A 9,031-nucleotide genomic window follows, 5' to 3' on the forward strand; every position below is an offset into this window, starting at 1 on the left:
TTTATACTTTACTGTTTTGTATTCTATTTATATTATATTTTTGTGTATTCTATTTATATTTTATTATTGTGTATTTTATTTATATTTTATTATTGAGTATTCTATTTATATTTTATTATTGTGTATTTTATGTATATTTTATTATTGTGTATTCTATCAATATTTTATTATTTTGTATTCTATTTATATTTTATTTTTGTGTATTCTATTTGTATTTTATTATTGAGTATTCTATTTTATTATTGTGTATTCTATTTATATTTTATTATTGTGTATTTTATTTATATTTTATTATTTTGTATTCTTTTTATATTTTATTATTTTGTATTCTGTTTTATTTTATTATTGTGTATTCTATTTATATTTGATTATTGTGTATTTTATCTATATATTTACTATTGCATATTCTATTTATACTTTATTATTGTGTATTCTATTTATATGTTATTATTTTGTATTCTATTTAATTTTATTATTGTGTATTCTATTAATATTTTATTATTGTGTATTCTATTCATATTTTATTATTTTGTATTCTATTTATATTTTATTATGTTGTAGTCTATTTATATTTTATTATTTTTTATTCTATTTATATTTTATTATTGAGTATGCTATTTATATTATATAATTTTGTATTCTATTTATATTTTATTATTTGGTATTCTATTTAGATTTTATTATTGGGTATTCTATTTATATTTTATTATTGTGTATTCTATTTATATTTTATTATTTCGTAATCTATTTATAATTTATTATATCGTATTCTATTTATATTTTATTATTTTTTATTCTATTTATCGATTATTATTGTGTATTCTATTTATATTTTATTATTTGGTATTCTATTCATACTTTATTATTGGGTATTCTATTTATATTTTTTTATTTTGTATTCTATTTATATATTATTATTGTGTATTCTATTTATATTTTATTATTTAGTATTCTATTTATACTTTATTATTGTGTATTCTATTTATAATTTATTATTGTCTATTCTATATATTTTTTTTTATTGTGTATTTTATTTACATATTTACTATTGGGTATTCTATTTATATTTTATTATTGTGTATTTTATTTATATTTTATTATTGTGTATTCTATTTATATTTTAATATTGAGTATTCTATTTATATTTTATTATTGTGTATTTTATTTATATTTTTTTATTGTGTATTTTATTTACATTTTATTATTGTGTATTCTACTTATATTTTATTATTGTGTATTCTTTTTATATTTTATTATTGTGGATTCTATTTATATTGTATTATTGTGTATTCTATTAATATTTTATTATTGTTTATTCTATTTGTATTTTACTATTGTGTATTCTATTTATATTTTATTAGTGTGTATTCTATTTATATTTTATTGTTGTGTATTCTATTTATATTTTATTATTGTGTATTCTATTTATATTTTATTATTTTGTATTTTATAAATATTTTATTATTGTGTATTCTATTTATATGTTATTATTGTGTATTTTATATATATTATTATTGTGTATTCTATTTATATTTAACCATTGTGTATTTTATTTTTATTTTATTATTGTGTATTCTATTTATATTTCATTATTGTGTATTTTATATATATATTTACTTTTGTGTACTCTATTTTTATTTTATTATTGTGTATTTTATGTATATTTTATTATTTTGTATTCTATTTTATTTTATTATTGTGTATGTTATTTATATATTATTATTGTGTATTCTATTTATATCTTATTATTTTTATTCTATTTATATTTTATTATTGTGTATTTTATTTTTATTTTATTATTGTGTATTCAATTTATATTTTATTATAGTGTATTTCATTTATATTTTACTATTGTGTATTCTATTTATATTTTAATATTGTGTATTTTGATTTATATATTTACTATTGTGTATTCTATTTATATTTTAATGTTGTGTATTCTATTTATATTTTATTATTTTGTATTCTATATATATTTTATTATTGTGTATTTTATTTATATTTTATTATTGTGTATTCTATTTATATTTTATTATTGTGTATTTCATTTATATTTTACTATTGTGTATTCTATTTATATTTTAATATTGTGTATTTTGATTTATATATTTACTATTGTGTATTCTATTTATATTTTAATGTTGTGTATTCTATTTATATTTTATTATTGTGTATTCTATTTATATTTTATTTTTGTGTATTTTATTTATATTTTATTATTGTGTATTCTATTTATATTTTATTATTGTGTAGTTTATTTATATTTTATTATTGAGTATTCTATTTATATTTTATTATTTTGTATTCTTTTTATATTCTATTATTGTAAATTGTTTTTAAATTTTATGATTTTGTATTCAATTTATATTTTATTATTTTGTATTCTATTTATATTTTATTATTGTGTTTTTTATTTATGTTTTATTATTGTGTATTTTATTTATATTTTTTATTGTGTATAATATTTATATTTTATTATGGTGTATTTTATTTATATATTAATGTTGTGTATTCTATTTATATGTTTTTTTTTCGTATTCTATTTATATTTTATTATTGCTTTTTTTATTTATATATTATTATTGTGTAATCTACTTATATTTTACCATTGTGTATTTTATTTGTATTTTATTATTGTGTATTCTATTTGTATTTTATTATTGTGTATTTTGTTTATATTTTATTAATGTGTATTCTATGTATATTTTATTATTGTGTATTGTATTTATATATTTACTATTGTTTATTCTATTTATATTGTATTAGTGTGTATTTTTTATATTTTATTATTGTGTATTCTATTAATATTTTTTTTTAATTCTATTTATATTTTATTATTGTGTCTTCTATTTATATTTTATTATTTGATATTCTAATTATATTTTATTATTGTGTATTCTATTTATATTTGATTATTGTGTATTCTATTTATATTTTATTATTTTGTATTCTATTTCTATTTTATTATTTTGTATTCTATTTATATTTTATTATTGTGTATTCTATTTATATATTATTATGTTGTATTCTATTTATATTTTATTATTTTGTATTCTACTTATATTTTATTATTGTGTATTTTATTTATATTTTATTATTGTGTATTTTATTTATATTTGAGTGTTTTGTATTCTATTTATATTTTATTATTGTGTATTTTATTTATATGTCATTATTCTGTATTCTATTTATATTTTTTATTGTGTATTCTATTTATATTTATTATTTTGTATTCTATTTATATTTTATTATTGTGTATTCTATTTATATTTTATTATTGTGTATTGTATTTATATATTTACTATTGTGTATTCTATTTATATTTTATTAAAGTGTATTTTATTTTTATGTTATTATTGTGTATTCTATTTATATTTTATTATTGTGTATTCTATTTATATTTTATTATTGTGTATTCTATTTATATTTATTATTGTGTATTCTATTTATATTTTATTATTATGTATTTTATTCATATATTTACTATTGTGTATTTTATTTATATTTTATTATTGTGTAAAATATAATATTTCATTATTTTGTATTCTATTTATATTTTATTATGTTGTATTCTATTTATATTTATTTATCCTGTATTTTATTTATATTTTATTATTGTGTATTCTATTTATATTTTATTTTTTTTATTTATATTTTATTATTGTGTATTGTATTTATATATTTACTATTGTGTATTCTATTTATATTTTATTATAGTGTATTATTGTGTATTTTTTTTATATATTTACTATTGTGTATTTTATTTATATTTTATTATTGTGTAAAATATAATATTTCATTATTTTGTATTCTATTTATATTTTATTATTTTGTATTCTATTTATATTTTATTATCGTGTATTTTATTTATATTTTATTATTGTGTATTCTATTTATATTTTATTATTGAGTATTCTATTTATATTTTATTTTTATGTATTCTATTTATATTTATTATTTTGTATTCTATTAATTTTTTATTTTTGTATATTTTATTTATATTTTATTATTGTGTATTTTATTTATATTTTATTATTGTGTATTTTATTTATATTTTATTATTGTGTATTTTATTTATATTTTATTTATTTGTATTTTATTTATATTTGATTATTGTGTATTTTATTTATATTTTATTATTGTGTATTCTATTCATATTTTATTATTGTGTATTTTATTTATATTTTATTATTGTGTATTTTATTTATATTTTATTAATGTGTATTTTAATCATATTTTATTATTGTGTATTCTATTTGTATTTTATTGTTGTGTATTTTATTTATATTTTATTATTGTGTATTTTATTTATATTTTATTTTTTTTATTTTATTTATATTTTATTATTGTGTATTTTATTTATGTTTTATTATTGTGTATTCTATTCATATTTTATTATTGTGTATTCTATTTATATTTTATTATTGTGTATTTTATTTATATTTTATTATTGTGTATTTTATTTATATTTTATTATTGAGTATTATATTTATATTTTATTATTGTGTATTTTATTTATATTTTTTATTGTGTATTTATTTATATTTTTTTATATTCTATTGTTTTATGTTCAGTTTATCTTCTTTTCTTTATATTTTATTAGTCTAAATTAATATTTTCGTGTTTCTATGTTGTGTTTCAATTTTTATACTTTATATACCCCGTTTTCATCTCATTATTATTATTGTTATTATTATTATTATTGTTATATGATTATTTTTAATGGTGTTATGATTATTACTATTATTATTGTTGTTGTTATTATTGTGGTTATTATTATTGTTATTATTATTGTCACTATTATTATTGTTATTTTTATTAGTAATGATATTATTATTGTTATCTTTATTATTATTGTTATCATTAATATTATTGTAATTGTATTTAATATTATTGTTATTATTTTATTATATTATTTTTATTATTATTATGATTATTATAATTGTTGTAGTTGCTTTTGTTGTTTTTATTGTTATTATTGTTTCTATTATTTTTGTTGTTATTACTATAGTTATTATTATACTGTTATTATTATTATTGGTTTATGACCATTATTGTTAGTTTTTATTATTGTTACTTTTATTAATACTATTGTTATTATTTTTTTATTATTATTGTTAATATTATTGTTGTTGTTATTTTTATCATTATTACTGTTTTGTTTTTTTTTTATTATTATTGTTAGTATTATTGCTTTTATTACTATTATTATTATTGTTGTTATTTTTGTTATTATTGTTTTATTATTATCGTTATTGTTATTATTTTTGTCATTTTATTATTGTTGTTTTTATTATTATTGTTATTTGTATGATTGTTGCTGATTATTGTATTGTTATTATTATTGTTATTATTGAGATTATTATTATTGTTGTTTTTGTGTTGCTATTGTAATTATTAAGACTGTTTTATTGATATTATTATTAATATTATCATTTTTATTATTATCATAATATTTTTATTTTTATCTTTATTATTATTATCATTGTTATTATTTTTATTATTGTTTTATTTTATCATTATTTTAATTTTAATTTCGTACTATTTTCATTTATTTTTAATTTTTATTTTTATTGTTATAATTATTATAATGATAATTCTTGTTATTATTGTTGTTATAATTTCTATGTTTGTTATTATTGTTGTTATAATTTGTATTATTGTTATTGTTAATATTATTATTGTTTTTGTTGTCGCTGTTGTTGTTGTTATTATTATTATTATTATTGCTTTTATTATTATTATTTACATTATCATTGTTATTATCATATTTTTTATTATTACTATTATATTTATTTCTTTATTTATTATTATTATTATTCAGAATAAAATTATCTAACAATTCACTGCTATGGAATAGAAAAGTAAGGCGCAAACAGGCCATTTGGCTCAATCCATCATTTAGCTCTTATGTAAAAACTAACATACCCAAAGACTTCTTTAGAATAGTGGAAAAATCCTTTAAATACTAGCATAAATATAGTACAATATTAAACAAAAACTCTATAAAAAATATCATACTCTACAATGCCTAATCTAACACAGACAACAATTTCGACAAATAAAATAAAAATTAAACAAGCTCAGAAGATTTCCCTTGATTTAATACCTAGAAACAAATGTAACTGCCAAAATAAAAATTAATGCTCTCTTGATAACGATTGGATGCACAAAGACGTGCCATACGCTTGCACAGTCACGCAATTGCAGAAACATTAAAACAACCAATCAAATGAAGAAAATAATGAATATATTCAAAGCATTCCGGACACAAGTACATATAGGTAAGGGTTCTAACAACAACAACAACAACAACAACAACAACAACCAGAATAGCAAATATAATAATATAATTCCCAATAAAAAACAGAAGAGGATTAACCAACATCCGCGTTATACATCTTCAGGTCCTCTCTCAACTCAACTCCCCAATATAGGATTCATCAATACTGGGATAGATAAACCACAAAACAATAATAAAACATTGAAAACATTCACTTATATAGGTACAACCTCAAACTTTAGAAAAGTAAGAATTTCAAACCACTTGCATTCATTCAAAAATGCAAGGTCTCAAAATAATGATAATAATAGCACATCTTTAACTGCATTTATCAATAGCCTGGAGGTCAAGAAAATTCCCTATTCAATTAAATGGAGTTTACTGGATAAAACTAGATCATACACCTCAAAGGACAAATTTTGTAATCTTTGTATTTATATTATTACCTTCCCTTAACACCTTAAAAATTTGAATGCAGCCAACTTAAAAAAAAAAACATAGATTTTCTGTAAACCGGTAAATAGGTAAAAACATAACACTAAAAACATAACACTAAATACATAACACTAAAAACATAACACTAAATACATAACACTAAAAACATAACACTAAAAACATAACACTAGAACCATAACACTAAATACATATCACTAAATTATAAGGCATGCTGATATTTTTCTATTTTTTTACCCACAAATAGAGTACGCGTTCCCCATTGGAAGGTATTTTCCCTATTAATATATATGAATATGAACACATACCACTTAATAATGCGTCATCTTTGTGGCACTATAGAACTCCTGCTTTAATAGGCGTAGTTCTGTAACCATATTCTCTTAGTTTTACTTAACAATTGAGTATTATTAGTTTTATTATTATAAGTATTATTATTACCATTATTATTATACCTTAATATTTTATATATAAAGTTTTTTCCAGTTAAGTATTATTATTATTAATATTATGATATATTTTCAGTAAAGTATTATCATTAGTATTATAATATTTATAGCACGTTTTATTAATGCACCTAGATTTAGTTTTGCAAATTACTTCCACTGATTATTATAGTTCTAAATTTTCAGTTTAATATTTTCATATAAAGCATATTATCAATGCATATGAAATTAGCAAGAATTGTACTGTATATATTAGATAAAATTATTTTGATTTGGTTTGATTTAAATTTATTTAAGCGGGAATTTCTTTTTGGCATGCGCGATTTTTTATTTGATTTCTTTTTCTTTCCTGCATATGTCTAGACTTACTTTCGCGTTCTGACCTATTTTCGCGGCCTGTCACTTTATCTTATAAAGGTTTTTTGACTTCGTCTTTGTAGTTCCTCTTCCCCACTCTATCTCTCTCTCTCTTTCTATTTTCTATCTCTCTCTATTCTTTAATATATTTCCTTCCCTTCACCTTTATTTTATGTTATTTTATTTTATTTTATCTTATCTTATCTTTTATTCGCTATTTTATTACGCGTAAAATGTTTTTCTTTTCTCTCTTTTACGTTATTTTATTTATTTATTTATTTTATCCTTTTCATTTTTCATGTTATTTTCATTTTTAATATAAATTTTTTATTTTATTTTTTTTTATTTTGCAATTTTTAATTTTTCTTTTTCTTTTTTCATTTTTATGATCAGTTCAGTTCCTTTTAATTTGCGTGGCCTGTCTACTGAAACGGTTTTATTTTTATTTTATTAACAAATTTGAAATTATTTTGGAGTGGAATTCATGTTCTATAATTATAAATAATATTAATTATATTAAAATATGTCTTTATTAATAAACAGATCCATAAGACCTATATAAAAAATATTTCTACCGGACCCATTACATAAACAAAAAAAAATGATCCAGGAAAATACCTACTTCGGACCATTACATTGTGATGTGAATTACTGAAAAATACAGTTTGGATCATTTTACCACACTGCTATCAAAGACATTCACTTCGGATTTTACCATGCAATTTAGATGTGAATTTTTATATCTTTTTCATTAACTTCCCTTATTCTATGACATTTAAATACTTAATCAACTTTTAATTGTGATTTTCCATGTCTCATTTACTTTAGCAAATAAGGTGTAAACCATTATAATTATTTGCTAATATTTTCTCCTCTGAAGAGATGGTAGACATCGAAATCCTATAGGATAAGGAGTTATAATATTTCAAATGTATTCTTTGTTTTATCTAGAATAATAAAAATCCTTTGATTTAAATTTAAACAGTTCACGTCATGAATTTGTAAATTTATTGATTAACTAAAATTTGATTTATTATTAATATTATTATTATTATTATTATTATTATTTTTATTATTTTATTATTGTTTTATTATAAACATTATTATTAATTTTATGATTATTTTTATTATTATTTATATTTAATTGTTATTTTTATTATTTTTATTATTGTTGTTGTTATTCTTACTATTATTATTATTATCATTTTTAATATTTGCACTATTATTATTATTATTATTATTATTATTATTATTATTATTATTATCATCATCATCATCATCAATATATTAATACGATAGCGTGTGTGTTATTTTCTGTGTCACGCTTTCATCCGGTTAGTTTAATTATTATTTACTTCCATTTCTTGTCATTAATAATTTTACGAAGACTTCTTTATAAGTTTTGGTTTCGGTTTCGATTATAACTGATGGCACTCTATAATCTATAATCTATTTTATTTTATCAAGAATTTCTCATAAGTTTTCGTTTCGG

Source organism: Euprymna scolopes, chromosome 9, assembly GCF_053919585.1.
Source record: "Euprymna scolopes isolate OS-2025 chromosome 9, ASM5391958v1, whole genome shotgun sequence".
NCBI lineage: Eukaryota > Metazoa > Mollusca > Cephalopoda > Sepiida > Sepiolidae > Euprymna > Euprymna scolopes.